The sequence below is a fragment of the Antechinus flavipes genome, chromosome 4 (assembly GCF_016432865.1).
Source record: "Antechinus flavipes isolate AdamAnt ecotype Samford, QLD, Australia chromosome 4, AdamAnt_v2, whole genome shotgun sequence".
Lineage (NCBI taxonomy): Eukaryota > Metazoa > Chordata > Mammalia > Dasyuromorphia > Dasyuridae > Antechinus > Antechinus flavipes.
The window spans coordinates 220,202,315-220,220,591 of record NC_067401.1 but is presented as its reverse complement, the minus strand read 5'-3'; positions in this window follow the sequence as shown (position 1 = coordinate 220,220,591).

The following is an 18,277-nucleotide window of genomic DNA, read 5'->3' as shown; positions in this document are numbered from 1 at the left end:
ACATAGCTAATAAGTGGTAAATTTAGTATTTGAAGTGGACTGTTCTGACTTTGAATTAAGGTTCTTTACCAGTACTTCTGCTGACCTTTCTTTGGAATTTCTAATATAGAACCAAGAATGTGATCCTGAGCTAAACTATCTGGAGCAGCATAATCTCCCTCAAGCGGGATGATACTTCTTGCTTCTTTCCCTCCCAAGTTACCATTTATTCATATAAAAGGAGCTTCTAATTTAAGCAGGTCATTTAAGGCATAATTTAGAACTAATAGGCTGAGGCAATAGTCTACAATAAACATCCTTCCCAAACCAGGCAAAGGTTTAGAGTTACCATAGAAAACCAAGACTCTGCGATTATTCAAGTACCAGCTGTGCACTGATCAGGAACCTGAGAGGAATTGTGTTAATTATCATTACTTAGAGGAAAATAATTAGTTGCTTTGTGAGGAGAACACAGAGCAAATGCAACTGCTTCCATTGTCATTTCAGTCACAAAAGATGATGAAAATCAAAGTTGGTCTCCATATTTTAAAAATCACTAGCTCATTAGCACTTTAACAGATTGTGTGGGGATGGATGCTCCTGGTCTATGAATTAATTGGTAAACTATATATCTGGCCCCTGATGTCATGGTTTTAGTGCCACAAAAAGCATAACTGCCAAGTAATAAGATAAATGTGGCAGAAACAAAGCTGAAAAAGAAACAAAGGTAGCTGTTTCCATCTTTCTGGAAATGATCTCATACTCATTGTCTTCTTTCCAGGGATAAAAAAAATTAACTAAGACAGCCTGTCATAAAATACAGACTTAGAGTTAGAAAGGGCTGTATTCAAATCCCACCTTAGATACTTATTAGCTATTGGGTCACACTGTACACTCAAACTCTGTGATCCTCCAATTTCTTTCTCTATAAAATGAAAAAAAAATAGCACCTACCTTCCAACATTATTATGAGTGATATTTTAGAGATTTAACAATGTTTTATATGTCTATATATACACATGTATCTATATAAACATAGGTTGTGTGTAGATACACATGTTATGTGTTATATGCACACAAAGCTGTGCTTGTATAATGTGTATAATGTGTGCATATATTCATATGTATACATATATACAATATGCATTGTAATCCTTAAAATATCATATAAATATTAGCTGTCATTATTATTCAAACACAAGGACTCTGCTGTTATTATACATAGCTGCAGGTGTCTTTTAGAATCTCTCTTCCCTATGAAATACAAAATTCTAACATACAGAAAAGGACTCCTTTGAGAGTGGAAATGCCAGGTTTGTATTTAGTTACTTTGATTTAACATATTCTAGGCATTGTTAGTTCCCCTCCCCCTCAGAAGTTATTGTGGATAAGGAAACTTCTTGTTAGCCCAGAGTCAGGAGCAAGTATAGAATAGCTATCTATGATCAAGTTTCTCCAGAGAAAATGTCAAGGATTGTGAATTCTGGGAAATGATCCCTGAGCCACATGAGTACTCTGGTAGTTTAGTGATGCAGAAGGGATGAGTAAGAGCCAGAATTGGGAAAAAACACTAAAATGAATCATTAAAAACAAAGTTAATAGAAAATCTGTGCATTCTGATGATGTAGTTGTAAAATCATTCTGGAAAACAATTTAGAATTGTGCCCAAAAAGTCATAAAACTATGTATACTCTTTCACCCATCAATACCATTAGCAGGTATTTATTTAAAAAGACCAAAGAAAAGGAAAAAGGACTCTTTTATACAAAAATATTTATAGCAGCTCTTTTCATGGTGACAAAGAATTGGAAATCAAGAGGATTCCTATGAGATAGGGAATTTCTAACCAAAGTATAGTATAGTATTGTGATGAAATACTATTGTGCTGTAAGAAATGATGAACAGGGGCAGATAGGGGCGCAATGGATAGAGCACCAGCCCTTAAGTCAGGAGGACCTGAGTTCAAATCTGGTCTCAGACACACCACCACCTAGCTATATAACCCTGGGCAAGTCACTTGACTCCAGTTGCCTAGAAAGAAAGAAAGAAAGAAAGAGCGATGAACAGGATGGTTTCAAAAAAATTGCAAAGACTTATATGAATTGATGCAATGTGAGGTGAAGCAGACCAGGAGAACATTGCATACAATAGTAGCAATATGGTAATGGTGACCAATTATGAAAGATTTAGCTATTATGATCAATGCAATGAACCAAGAAATTCCAAAGAACTCATACCAAAAAATGCTATCCATATTCAGAGAGAGAACTGCTGAACTTTGAGTATTAGATTGGTATTTTTTTCTCTTTATTTTTCTTGCTTTTTTGCAACATGACTAATATGAAAATATTTTGTAAGATTTACATGTTTAATTAATATTATATTGCTTGTCTTCTCAATGCGTAAGAGAGAGGGTAGAAGAAGGTAGAAATTTTTAAACTAAAAAATTTTCAAATAATGTTAAAAAGATGAAAAGAGAGAAAGAAAGAAAGAAAGAAAGAAAGAAAGAAAGAAAGAAAGAAAGAAAGAAAGAAAGAAAGAAAGAAAGAAAGAAAGAAAGAAAGAAGAAAGAAAGAAAAAGAAAGAAAGAAAAGGAGGAAGGAAGAAAAGGAGGAAGGAAGAAAGAAAGAAGGAAAGGAGAAAGAAAGGAAGAGAGGGAAGGAGGGGGGGAAGAAGAAAGAAAGGAAGGAAGGAAGGAAGGAAGGAAGGAAGGAAGGAAGGAAGGAAGGAAGGAAGGAAGGAAGGAAGGAAGGAAGGAAGGAAGGAAGGGAATGAGGGAGGGAGGGAGGAAGAAAAAGAGGGAGGGAGGAAGGGGGAAAGAAAAATCAATGCAAACCAAAAGAGTAAGGAAGAATGAAGAGGCTATGAAAAGATAAAGCAGTGCAACAGTGAGGTGCCCAAAGTCTGAAAAGTATCTGGAATCTTTAGTGGGCTACAAGTTCAATATGAGTCTGAAGTATGATTCCTATGACAACCCCCAAAAAAGCAATGTAATCTTGGGCTGCATTAGGAGATCCAAAATTCTCAGGAATAAAGAGTATTTTGCCCTGGTCAGATTACATTTCATGTATTGTTTCCAGTTTGGAGTCCAAGATTTTGAATAGAATCAATAAGCTTCCAAAAGAGGGCATTCATAAACTATGAAGGGTTTCAAGTTCATACCATATAAAGTCAGTCTAGGAACTGGAGATATTTAGCTTATAGAGAAAAAGATTGAAAGGGAGGGGAAATGGGGAAAATACCATAGTCCTTCTCAAGAATTTGTGTGTCATGTGGAAGAATGAGACATGATGGATTGGATATCAGAGGGTAGACCTAGTGTTGGTGGATGATGAGGCAAATTCAAGGTTGTTGTGAAGAAAAACATTGTTTTGAGCTAGTCGAAGGTAGACCCAGGGTCTCCCCTCACTAGAGAACTTTTAACTAAAACAAAATGATGACTACCTCAGTCTTTATTGCTCATGACTTTTTTGCAGTCTTTGAAATTGTTGGTCACCTTTAGCTTCTTTGTACTCTCTTCTCTCTAGGTCTTTTGAACACCACATTTTCCTTGTTCTCCTGCTCCTTGCCAGTCTCCTCTGCTGACTATCTAAGAATGCTGTCTCATTCACTAACAATAGATATCCCACAAGACTCTGTTCTGGACTTTCTTCTCTTCTCTCTTAGTACTATTTCATTTGACAATCTCATCAGTTCCCATGAATTTAATGATTCAAATCTACCTGCCCTGCCCTAACCTCTTTGCTTCCTCCACTCTCACATTTCCAACTGCTTATCACATATTTCAAACTGGATACATTAAACTCAATGTGTTCAAAACTGAACTCATTATTTTTCCCCCTAAACTATCTCCAAACTTTATAATCTTATCTATTACTGTCAAGAGTATCATCCTCCAAGTTCTCCAGGCATGCAACCTCCAATCTTCACTATCACTCACTCTGCCATAGCAATCTCTTGCCAAAGCCTGTCAATGTCATCTTTACAACATTTCTTCAATGTTCCTCATCCCTCTGACACTGCCATCATTCTAGTTCAGGCCTATATTATTTCATACTTGGAATATTGCAATAGTCTTTTGGTGAGTCTACCTCCCACAAGTGTCCTCATCCCACTCCTATTATAATCCATTCTCTATTCAGCTGCCAAAGTTATTTTCCTAAAGCAAAGAGAAGCCATCTAGTCAACAAATTCTAGTGAATTTCTCTATCAAATACAAAACTCTCTATTTGTCATTCAAATGTAAAAAATAGAAGCCAGAAACTCCATGAGGCAATAAAAAATATTACAGTTAAGTCAAATAACAGAAAAAATAAAAAAAAAATATAAGGTATTTCCTAAGAAAGTAACTAAGAAGATAGATAGATAGATGATAGATAGATGGACAGACAGACATAAAAAATACATAACCTGAAAAATAGATCAAGAAGAAAAAAATTAAGAATTATTAGACTATCTGTGTTATGGAGATAGAAAGCTTCAGGTAAAGTTATAGCATTAATAAAATGTGAATACGCAAAAATTTTGCTTGACAAAGACTTAGATTTGGACTTAACAAATTATTAAAAGTTAAAGTAGTATCTTGGAGCATCCCAGAGATTTGATGGATAAAATTCCAGGCCTGAAGTCAAATCCTACCACTTACTAGTTGTGTGAAATGGGCAAGTCACTTTATCTCTACTTGCCTTAATCCACTACAGAAGGAAATGGCAAACCACTCCAGTCTTGGTTATCAAGAATATTTATCAACCTTGGCAAGAAAATCTCATGGACAGTATGTTCTACAAGGACATGAAAAGTCATACACAACTAAACAATTAAACAACAACTAAAGTAGTATAATAGAAATCAGATTGGTCATGGAAACAGATCAGTTAGATATGAATCCTCTCTTTAAGGCTAAGTGATTACAGGGAAATCAGTCTCACTAAGTCTCACTTTCACTGTCTGTAAAATATGCAAATATTTACAATGCCTATTTTGCTGAATTGTGAAGCAAACACTCTGCAAAGTTAAGTAAAATGGGTTATGATTATTTCTAAACTTGTTGAGATCAAGATCACTGCTTTTCAGTCTGTGTATATTCATTATTTTGATAGTAAACAGAATAGATTTCATTTCTCATCAGCTAACTATAAATTATCCTGAATCATGATTATTCATACATTTCATTTGGCGTCTCAGCTGACTTTCCACTCAAATAATATGAAGCCATAACCTTGCTCTTCAGTTAGGAAATGTATTAAGATTTACAAAGAAGAGGCTTCAAACCAGCTTGGTAAATATGTTTCTATTTACCCAACAGAGCTCATTGGCTGACATAAGAATTTAGGTTAGAGTTTTAGTCCCAGCTTTATTATCCTGCATGCTAGGGTAGAGATAGAATACTTCCTGCACCAGAATGTGAAATGTGGTCTTGTATTACACCTTGGACTAATGCAGTATCACATTAGGAAAAAGGTTAGAGCTTCATCCACATATTGCCAATATTCCCTTCAATTATTCTCAATTGGATTATTCAATTTTCCACCTCCTTGCTTTTGCTTATTCTGGTTTTTATTCATGGTATAATCCTGTCTCTATCACTGCCTGCTGAGATTCTGCTCATCTTTTGCAACCTCAGATATGTGTCAGCTCCTCCATAAAATTCTCCTGATATCTCTAGTTAGAAATACAGGAGTGATCATTTCCTCATTCATATCACATAGTATTTCTCATGTGCTTGTATCACAATGGGTATTAGATTTATCTTGTGAATAATAAATGTTACCTCAGACACTCACTAACTGTGTCACTCTAGGCAAGTCACTTAACCCTGTTCGCTTCAATTTCTCATCTATTAAATGAGGTGGGGAAGGAAATGGCAAACCATTCCAATACCAAAGAAATTTCCAAATGGATTCATGGGGGGAGAGTATCTTATCACCCCTACATGATCTTTTTGAAATCTCAATTCACAAAAATTATAGAATTAGAGCTAGGGAAAATATTAAAAGACATTTAGTCCAAACCATGAGGAAAATGAGGCACACAGAGAGTTTGAAAGGTAGCCCAAGATCACAGGTATTAAATAGCAAAACTAGGATTTGAACCCAAGTCCCCTGAATCCATATTCAGCACCCTATCCACTGTACTATGCTGAATATTTCAAAATATCCTTCATAATACACTATTTTTGTCCCCATTATTGCATGTGTTTGCTGTAAAGATTGCAACCCAATTATAGCTTCTTGTTCTATATAACTCTTGTTCATATGTCATTTTTAATAAGCATTTATTAAGCACTAATAAGTTAATAAGCATTTATTAAACACTAACAATTTAATAAGCATTAATATTAAGCACTACTGTGAAGCAGACACTAAATGCTTTAGGTATTATTATATTAGCCTCATTTTATAGTTGAGGAAACAAAAGTTAAATGATTTGCCCAACTAGGATTTGAATTCTGGTCTTCTTAACTCTAAGCCCAACACTCAGTTGACTAGGTTACCTAGCTGGGCTGTGTTTGTGTAAGTCCTCATAGAGGAAACCTTTCAATCTACCCAGTGAAATGGAGGAGTTTTTCTGGTTCTTTTATTATTCTTTGAGTATCAAAGCAGCATTTGTACTGTCCAACATTATCTTTAACTCTTACAATATGACCAATCCCCTTCCTTATCTGTCCATTCAGCTCTCTGATCTCATTTATGTCATTTCTTATGCATAAACCTTAAGTGGAAACACTACCTCTCATTTATACTCATATTATGTGGGTTTTTTCCCTGCCCTTTTAGTCACCTGCACTTTTTTTCCTATCTGAGATCATGCTATTTCATGATTCATAAACATAGAACATCATTGAAAAAACAATAGTATTGAAAACAATGACTACCATGGAAAGCACCACATTAAATAAACTTGTTAGGCTTCACAAATTTGTCTATATAAAGTCTTTTTTAGCTTCTCTTTGCAAGCACAGATGAACAAAAGTAGAAAGCTAATGCTTCTTGGTGGACCAAGAAGTCATTAGATCTTGAGAGACTGGAGAGTAAAGCAAGGAATAACAAGAAGAACCAAGGTAACAGATCTAGTAACATGAAATCAGGAATCTTTCCTGATAATTTATTTCTCCAAAAAATAGAAATGATAAGGGGGAAGTTTATTTTTCCTAAACAGCTTTCAAACAACAAAGAAAAAGAAAAAAACAGTGAGAATATGGGGCACAAGGTGACCTACTCTATAATTGATAGAAAAGGAGAGGAATGCTGGATTTGATCACATATATGCCCCAAATGTGGGGGAAATGGGTTGCAGAAAATATATAGGAAGCATGCTATACTTCAGAATTCCACAAGGAAAGATGATTGAGAAAGATGAAAAGCCTTCAAAAATGAAAATTCTAAACACAAACAGAAATTATTCCAATCCACAGGAAAAGCTATTTGAAAAAATCCATGTGATTCTATAGGAATTTACTGACCATTTCAAATTATGGGAAGATGTATACAGAAGATAGAAGAAAACAGCAGATACTTGTGGATGAATACATAGAGGAAAGAATAGTGCTAGAACTATTAATGCTCAGAATGAATTTAGGCTATCAATGAATGCTAACGTTAACAAAGCAAGTCTACTTAACTATACCAGGGACACGAGGCAGATCAAAGGAAATGTGAGATTGTTGATTTGAGCTGATAAAAATGTTGGTCATAAGTAAGAAATCAGAATTTTGTTACTCTTTTTTTCTTCTATGGCAAATGATCTTGAGCTAGGGAGACAGCTAAAATTGAAAACAGTTAAAAATATCCAAATACTGAGAGATAGTAAGGACATACTTAGTTGACCTCAGTGATTTCAAGATACCAAGCTCAGACAAATTTAAAAGACTGAAAGAAATGACAGTTGTGATCAATGAGCTGCTGTCAGTGATTGTTAAAAGATTGTGGAGAATAGAAGAGTTACTACAAGATTATAAAAAAGCGAATGCCCTGCAAAAAAAAAAAAAAAGGAAGAAAACAGTATGTAATGTACCGGCCAGTAAGCCTATATATGTAAGTATATATCTGTATAATTGTGTATGTCTATACACACGCATACACATGCAAAGAGACATATATATTATATATGTGTGTATGCATGTATTTATACATATAAGCACGCCCATTTGTAATATTATATATTCGATTGTTTTATAGTAAAATATTTAATAATATTGGCATGTAATTAATTAGATATTGATTTATTCTGATATATTAATATTTATTCAATTGACATTAATAATTTTTATATTGGTGCAGCTAACTAACACAGTTGATAGAGAGGCAAACCTAAAATCAGGAAGTTCATCATGCTGGCTTCAAATCTGAACTCAGACCTTTCTTAGCTATATGACCTTGGGTAAATCATTTAACTTTTTTTGCCACAGTTTTCTGATCTGTAAAATAAATTGAAGAAGAACATGGCGAACCATTCCTGTATCTTTGCAGAGAAAAAAAATACCCAAATGGGTCACAGAGTCAGACACAATTGAAAACAACTGAACGAAATAACAATAAAAAATTATATTCATATAATAATGTATATGCTATTGTAAATTATCTGTGATCATATAAAATATGTGGAGTGAGGGAGAGAAAGAGAAAAGACAGAAACAGAGAGACACAGAGAGAGAGAAACAGAGAGAGACACAGACACTCAGAGACAAAGAGAGACAGAGATAGACAGGTCTATTTTGATTCTGTCATTCAACATATTAGCTATCTCTTCTAACTTTTTATCATCTATAAATTTGATAAATATGTCATCTATAATTTAATCCAAAGCACTGGTAGTTATTAAAAAACTCTCTGCCAAAAATGGATTCTTGTTCCCCTATCCTTCACTTATTTATTTAAAACTTAAATGCAAAACTGAAAAAAAAAAAAAAACCAGAGAGAAGGGGAGAGAGGGAGAGAGGGGAGAGAAAGAGAGAGAGGGGGAGTGAGGGAGAAAGGAAAAAGGAAGGAGGGAGGGAGAGGGAGGGAGAAAAGGCGGAAAGGAGGGAGTGAAGGAAGGAGAGAGGGAGGGAGAAGGGAAGACTGGTGACTCAGAGTTCAGATTAATTTCAGTAGGCTTGAGGTAAGGAAAAATTCTCAACAATTAAAGTTAGTTGAGAAATAAAGTGCATTGGGCTGCCCTAGTGTGTTCCTCCTCATTAGAGGTCTTCAAATAATGACAATGATGATATTTGGATATATTTTTATGCCATTACTTGTGATCAAGGAGGAATAACAGAGCCAAATAATAGAATTTAGGTGAATTTAGGAGTGGAATAAGGTAACTCAAAAAGTAGTTGTTAATCAAACTGGCATATATTTGGAGTTCTCTAATAAAATGTCCAAGACTTCATCCTTGTATACACACAAATGTAAAATAAAGATCAGGAGTAGAATTTATTAGGTTAAAAAAAAATCAGAGGTAGTAATCATGATCTCGGGCAAAGTAAAAGCTAAAATAGATTCAATAAAAAGAGAAAACTTGGGAAACTACCTACATGTCAGCCATATTAATCAATACTGTTTTACACTATTTAAGATAACTAGATGGTTTAAGGTTTGAGTATTGCTGTGGCATAGGAAATTATGAGTTGGTGAATTTAGAAAAATATGGAAAGATGTGGACTTATGAAGGAAGATGTTATTCATCTTCAGAGAACAGAGGACCAACAAATATAATACACTCTTACATAAATGCAGATGAATAAATTTGTGTGTATCAATATACATATGAATATATATGTGTGTATATATACACACATATATGTTTGATTATAGCTATCTATGTATATGTTTCTGTGTATATGTGTATATGTGTGTATATATATATATATACATACATATGAACACATTTGTAGGTATATGTGTGTGTATCTATGCTTAATTGTAGCCTTCTAAAGGAGGGAAGAAGGGGGGGAAGGAAAAAGTAAAATGTGCACAGCAGAAAATAAAAGAAAACCTACAAGGAAGCAAAGAAAAAATGGACAGCTTTGAACACAATGTACATTATTTATTATATAAGCTTTCTTAAAATGGAAGTTTATTGCTTTATATTTTAAATCCTCATTTATGTTCTGCTGTACACTTAGAAATGTTTTTTTTTTCTTTTTCAATTTTGCATTTAAATTTTTTAAAAAGAGTGAAGGACAGGGGAACTAGAATCCATTTTTGGCAGAGTTTTTTAATAACTATCAATGGTTTGGATTAAATTATAGGTGACATATTTATCAAATTTATAGATGACAAAAAGCTGGAAGAGATAGCTAATATGTTGAGTGACAGAATCAAAATTCAAAAAGACTTCAATAGGCTAAAATTATGGGTTGATTTGAAATATATATAATTTGATAATGATAAATCAATCATTCTAAACTTAGGTTTAAAAAAATCAACTTCATAAGTACAAGATTGGAAGGTATGGTTTTGCATGTTTTCTGGGAAAGAAAATATAGAGAAGCCAAGATGCCAAAGCACAGGAAGAAGAACAGTGAGTTTATGTCCACAGCATCCTTCAAACCCATCTAGAAAATGCACCTGAATGAATCTTGATGAGGAAATTCAGAATCAAGTCACACAAAGTCATTTACTCAGCCTAGTTTGACATAGGGCTATAGACAAGGATGTCTGTAGGCTCTAGGGACAGGGTTGGACAAGGAGCTCTCTAACATGAAGTATTCCAGCACCAGAAAAAAAGCTGAGCAATAGGAGATTCCAGATCCAAACTATCACGCCTAGAAAATTCATCACCTACTACTTAGTACTAGTACTAACTACCTAGTTCTAGGTGACAAATTCAGGATAGAGTGAGAAGGGGATCTAAGCAGATAAGCAGCATTCAAGATAAGGAGGCCATAGGCTATGTATGAATAAAGAAAGAAATTTAGAAGCCAATAGTAGCAGAAGCATCAGTATGGCTCAGATTCAGCGCAAGGTCACACTTCCAGCATCTACCTCAGCCTGAAGAAGAATAACAAAAGGAAGCCTACAATTCTATCACTCAGCCCATATGGCTGATAGGAACAGAGTCCAGTAGCAGTCCACTCTTGAGCAGACCAAACCAAACCCTGGAATTTGCAGAGCTCAGACCAGAGGACAGAGATTAAATTATGTCCTGGATCAGACCATTTTGGCAGCACTGAAAGCTTGCAACCTGTCCCTGAGATCCGAGGCTAACATAACACTCAAAACACTAACAAGAAGCTGCAGCAGCCCCAGATGTTTTTTACAGGAGTGTGGCAGAGATCATCCCTAATAAAAAGTGAAAAATCAAATGTAGGCTGGAAGGATTAGGGGGGAGAAGAATTGCCATAATGAGCTATTATGATGGCAGGAATGCCCAGACACAAACACAGAAAAGGAGAATGATTTCAAAATATTTATAAGCAATGCCTCAGAGAAAAATAGTTTGGTTATAAACTCAACTAGAATTCCTGGAAGAGAGGAAGTAAGAGTTTGGAAGGTGGTTTTTTTTAAATTTAAATGTTTTTTATAAATGGAATGAGAGCACTTCAGGAAATATTAGAAAGGAAATGAGAGCTATGAAAAAAATAATAGGAAAGTGAATTAACAGCTTGTCAAAAGAAGTACAAAACATTTCCCAAACAACAAATTTCCTGAAAATTATGTGAACCAAATAAAAACAAAAGAATTCATAAGGCAACAAGAAATATTAATTATAGTTAAAAGACTGAAAAAATAGAAAAAATGCAAGTTATAACAAAAACAATTTGGAAACTTGGAAAACAGATTGAGAAGAAAAGAAATTGAGAATCGATGGGCTATCTAAATGTCACGACCAAGAAAATAGGATCTAGATAATATATTTTAATAAATCTTAAAATAAAACTTGTGTGTGTACATATACATATGAATATGCCTATATATGTATTTTTAATAATAGCTTTTTATTTTCAAAATAAATGCAAAGATAGTTTTCAACATTCACCCTTGCAAAACTTTGTGTTCCAAATTTTTCTCCCTCCCTTCTCTCGACCTCCTCTCCCTAAACAACAAATAAATCAATATATGTTAAACATGTACAATTCTTCTATACATATTTCTACATTTATCATGCTGCACAAGAAAAATCAGATCAAAAAGGAAAAAAATGAAAAAGAAAACAAAATGCAAGCAAACAAATCAAAAAAAGGTACAAATATTATATTGCAATCCACATTCAGTTACCACAATCCTCTTTCTGGATGCAAATACCTCTCTTCATCAAGTCTATTGGAATTGGCTTGAATCACCTCATTGTTCAAAAGAGGCATGTCCATCTGAACTGATCATCACACAATCCTGTTGTTGCTGTGTACAATATTCTCCTGGTTGTACTCACTTCACTAAGGATTACTTCATGTAAGTGTCTCCAGGCCTTTCTGAAATCATATATTTAAATATACAGATATAAACACATACAGGACTGTAAGAAAGTAAATGTTATATATGTATATGTATATATACATATATATATTGAAAGACATTTACTATTTATATATATATTTTATATATATATATATATTACAAGACATATATACATGCAAGACATACAGTCCTATATGTAAGAAAGTAAATGTCTTGTTATATATATGTATACATACATATACATATATAACATTTACTTTCTTACAATCCTGTATGTGTATATATATATATATATATATATATATATATATATATATATATATATAATCTGCAGAGTAGGCCAGTGAGCCTGACTCTAGAACATATGTAATGTGCATATATATATATATATATATATATATATATATAATGTATGTATATATACACACAAATACATAATATGTACACATGTATGCATATGTATACATAAACACATACATATATCACAAAATACCAAAAAGCAATCATTAAATACTAAGGAGTCACAGTCAGCATCATCCATGATTTAGCACCTATCACTATAAAATAGTAAAGAACTTAGAATATAATATTCCAGAAAGCAAATAATATGCTCTTAGCACCAACATTAATTTGACTAGTAAAACCATATAGAGTGAGGAGGAAAGGAAGATGTTGGAGGGTGGGGCAAAAATGGACCTTTAATGAATTAGAAGATATTTAATCATTCCTGATAAAATGACTAAGCTGTGAATAAACTGCTTATTTTGAAATAAAGGAAGATGATATATGTCCCTTATGAACCCTATCATCACAGTTCACAAAAAGTCCATTATATAAAGCCTGGGATTAGTTCTGTTTTGTCTTGATGAGGTTAAAAAAAGAAAGGGAAAGAAGAGAGTTGGGGGAAATGATCTTATATAATTGGGGTATACAATGAGACAGCTATACAAACAAGGAGGGAGGGATAGCTGATAATTGAACCTCACTCTAATCTGAATTGTTTCAATCAAGGAAGAATGCATTCACATAGAGGTGAATACAGAAGTACATTTCACTCAACAGGGAAATGAGAGAAAAAGGAGAAGGGAGAGGGACAGAATAAGAGAGGGATTAATTCTAAGCAAAATAAATTACATTTCATATATAGTGTACTGGGTGTTGGGGGAGGACTAGCACCTCTGGTGTAAGGGTTTGCTGAGACCTTTTCAGGGCTACTCATCCACCTCTCATCCAGCTCTCACCTGTGGCTCCAAGAAGCGATAGCATGAATAGTGGTCACAGTCTGGCAAAACCATCTCTGCGGATGGGCTAAAATAGATTGAGGGTAACGAAAAAGCCTCAAACCTGTAAATGAATTAGGGAAATATCTATCCCAAGCATGTGGAGGCTTTTTCTAGAGGAATAGGTAGACGGGAACAAACTGTTTGAATGACAAAGAAGACAGCTGAAGCAAGTTTATGGGACTGTATAGAGCTTGGTCAGGTATGAAAGATTCCATGGTCACCTAGTGCATCCCAAGCTGACACCAGCACTCTTGACTCTTGTCCTGCCACTGTACTCTGGAAGAGAAAGTGAGAATGATGACTCTGACTCACTTAAGTTCAATTTACTCTCAAAATCAAGACATCATCACTCCATAATGTCATTTGTCTTCTTCAAAAATAAAGGACTAACAACAATAAGCCTTAAACAAAACAAATTATATTTTGTATACAAAATTTTTAGCTCTTTCTAATGGCAAAGAATGTGAACCTAAAGAGAGTAGCATAAATTGGAGAATGGTTCAACAAGTCATGGTATAGAAATGTGATTTATTAATATTATAATAAACTCCTATCAGTGTAATGACCAACAGGTTTTTCAAAGGACTAATGAAGAATCATGTTATCCCCCAGTGACAGAGAGGTGAAGGAGTCAGAACATAGAATGAGACAAATATTTTTTTGATATTGCTATGTGAAAACATTTTTGAGACTATGTTGTCATACATGTTTCTAATAGTTTTTTTTTTAGTTTCTCAGTGAAGGTGAGGAAGAATTTAGGGTGCAAGCATGAAAAGGCAGATCTTATATGAGAAAAATACAAATAAAATATTTTTAAAGAAAAATCTGCACTTTTTTAATGGATTGCAAACTCACTGCACTTCAACAATGTGACAATAGCTCAAATAAATAATTTTACCTTAGAGTGAGATAAGAGAGTCATACCATCCAGAATGAACAAGGGAACTCTTCCCTCATCAAAACGTATCTTAAGTATTATGTTCTAATTCTAGATGCAACATTTTCAAGATGCTGCTGATCACCTCCCATCACTGTCCCTCAACATACACACATACACACACACACACACACACACACACACACACAAACACACACACATACACACATATCAATAGTGATCTTCTAAGATTCCAAAATAACTTACAAGATACTAGAATTGATCTAAATATTTAATTTAGCTTAGCTTAAATAGTTCCACTTACAAGGTATAAGAAAAGAGACCTGTTATGCATCCATGATGTAAATCTCCTTAGTAACTCAATACAGGGGAGCACATACTTGAAAGCTCATCTTACTCTCTTTCCAATATCATAATGCTCAAAGTCATAACTTCTCTCTTCCTGCTCTACCAAACTTTACTTACTCTCACTTCCTGGATGCCCTGCCTCAGTCTCAATTATCACAGTTTTCATAACCTTGCACTTGTCAAGTTCAAGGGCCTTTACTGGCTTCAATCCACTCTTTAGGCCATAATAGGGTCATGTTATTTTTGTATTCTGCTCAAGTTTGACATTTCTTTCATTGATCTTGAAGCTATTTCTTTTTTAGCATCCTCTTTGCAAATGTTCAGCGTAATTCAAGTGTCAATTTTCATACTGAAGGACCTTATTTCTTTTCTCTATTCAATCTTTCTTTATAGCCTAAAGATGGTATATGTCAAAATAACACATTCTGAGCATGAAAGTAGCTAGACAAATGTGTGTTCAACACTTTACTTCATTTTAATTCAGCTGCCATTGCTTAAGAATCTACATGCAAGATCTTGGAGGTTTTAAGATTTAAAAACTCATACAATATGCATGCACACATTTGGCACTCTTAGTAAATATATCAGAGAGGTGCACTTTGGGGGAGGTTTCTGAAAAACTCACATTTCTATATCTTTTAAGCTTCTCAAAGCATTTTCCTGAAAGTAACCTTCTGAGTAGGACAGAATAAGTATCATCCTCCCTTTTACCAGAAGGAGACATTGAGGGCCCCACAGTGAAAGTGATTTGATCATAGAACACTGCTTAGCATGGTGTCTGGCACACAGTAAGTGCTTAATAAATGTTTGTTGACCATTGTCAAATGGGAAATACTATAGCTCAGTTCATGGCTATCTCCATTCTGAATATGCTTTACTTGTAACAGAACTATAATCTGTCTAACCCATAATTTTATCAGGTACCATAATCCTAATTCCCATTCCTGGTATCACAACAGCATAATGTCAATATATTTCTTGTTAATTTTTTTTTATTTTTTAATTTATGAAATAATACAAGTATTTCCATAGCATACTAGAATAAAAGCAAAGATGATTGCAAAATGATTGAAGGGTAAAGCTACAAATGTTGGGAGGATATGGAAAATTGGGAAATTAATTCACTTTTGGTGAAACTGTGAACTACCCAACCATTTTGGAAAACAATCTGGAATTATGTCCAAAGAGTTATTAAACTGTCTATATCTAGCTGACCCAGCAATTCCACTACTAGGTCTATTTCAAAGATAATTGGGGGGGAGAGGAAATGACCTATGTGTTCTAAATTGTTTATACTAGATCTCTTTGTGGTGGCAAAGAACTGGAAATTTCAGGGATGTCCATCTATTGGGAAATGACTGAACAAATTATAATATATGATCATGTTGGAATATTATTGTAATATAAGAAATGATGAGTTTATTGCTTGTAGAAAAACATTGATAGACATACAAAATAACCAATGTACCTTTTCATCAGCACACAATTTAGTCAGCACTTTAAACCCCACTCCACAAATTCTATAGTCTATAGCATTATTTTGCCTGTTATATATCTATAGAATAGGCTCAAAGTCTGAAATAAGTTTTTGTCTGTATATAGAGACATGAAGGATCAAGAATGTGGTAGATAGGAGATAGGCAATGATCTTGAGTCCAGAGTTTAGTTTTTGTGCTGATTTTGTTTCATTTGAGTAGTAATCACAAAGCATATTGGCTCTACAAAATATTGAAAAGGAACACACTCACATAGCTTTGTGGAGCTTTAGGAACTAAATTCTCTCTGAAATGAATTTGAGGAAACAGGATCCCCAGTTGGGAATTAAACAGAAAGTTTCGTAAACTTCCTAGCAGTTATTAGGGAAGTTTCTGATGGAGATGCAGGACTCAGTAATCAGTAAATACATTTCAAAAAAATTGATTTAAGACTTACACTAGATAGTTGGACCTATTCTGTGTTCTAAAGAATAGGCAAGTAGGGCAAAGATTCTCCCTTCTGAAAAGAAAATATTCATTATAGTCAAAGCTCAGAAAAACAAAGATATTTCCATGGGGAATACCAAACCACACAAAATCAAAACAAAAAATAAGAAGGGTTTAATCTTAAGATTTTTTTATTTTGCTTTTTGTTCCCTTAGTGTGATGACTGGCTATGTTTCTTTATTTTCATCATCTACCTATATTGACTAGCTTTGGATTTTTGCCCTTTTTTTTTTTGAAAAGGTTATACAGCAGAAAGTCTCTGTACTTTAAAGGAGCATAGGAGAGCCTATTTATTCTTCTGTGAGGAAGAGAACACTAACTGAAACCGGAAGCTAGGAATTAGAAGCTCCATCAATACCACAGTAGAAGGCAACTACAGTTGGCATGAGAAGATCCACTTTCAAATATTGGCACTTCCTAATGGGACCAATATAATTTGGATCAATAGATTCTTTGAATTTTAGTTTCTTAATTTGTAAAATGAAGGGGTCAGATTGCATTATTTCTGTGCCCCCTTCTAGTTTTCAACCTATTAATATAGTGGCTAAGTGGAATCACACCTAGAAGAGAACAGTAGTGATGGTAGGGTCAGTTGGACAATATTGAGCAGCAGCCACAGGAGAACAGCAAGAATCAATATTCAATGAAGACTATATTTATAGCAGAAGAACAAGGAGATGTCTGGTAAAGAGCATATGCCCGATGGATATTATGCACCAGCAGAAGGCAAGCCTGGTGAGAACACCAAAAAATATCCCAGGTCTTTCAGAGTGAAGGATGGAAATTACCCTTCTATGCATGTCTTTGCCATGGACACTTTTTTTATTTTGTTAATTTGGGTTGGAGTATTCATGTATATTCTTCTCCATAGGTGCTAGCAATGCCTTTTCCTTGTGTGAATATTCCTCCACACATGCACTTCTACCATACAGTCCCTATATGTGTCCACTCTTTACATTCATTGTGGGAAAGTGACTAAGTTCTCCTGGTTTATTTATTTGAGACCATGAGAGAGCTTGCCTCAAGTTTAGAGGGGAATGTTTGAATATTTCTTTTGCAACTATGTTATTTCATTAAATACTAAAAAAAAAAAAAAAAAAAACCCTAATTGTGCTCTCCAGCTGATTGGCAAAGTTAATCACAATTAGTGGGGCACCAAAAGCTTTATCTTTGAGTGGAAGTGAACAAATAAATATTTGAACCTGGGGACCTTTGGAGAGTATCCTGAAGAACTCAATATTTTTTTTATTCAAATTATTTTGTTTAAATGCCCTCTTACTAGATTGCAAGTTCCCTGAGGGGAGGAACTTTGTCTTACCTAATCATCTTTTCTCTCATATTTAACAAAATGTCCTTTGTGTAGTAGGCAATTCACAAATGTTTATTATGGCTAAAATTATAAGAACA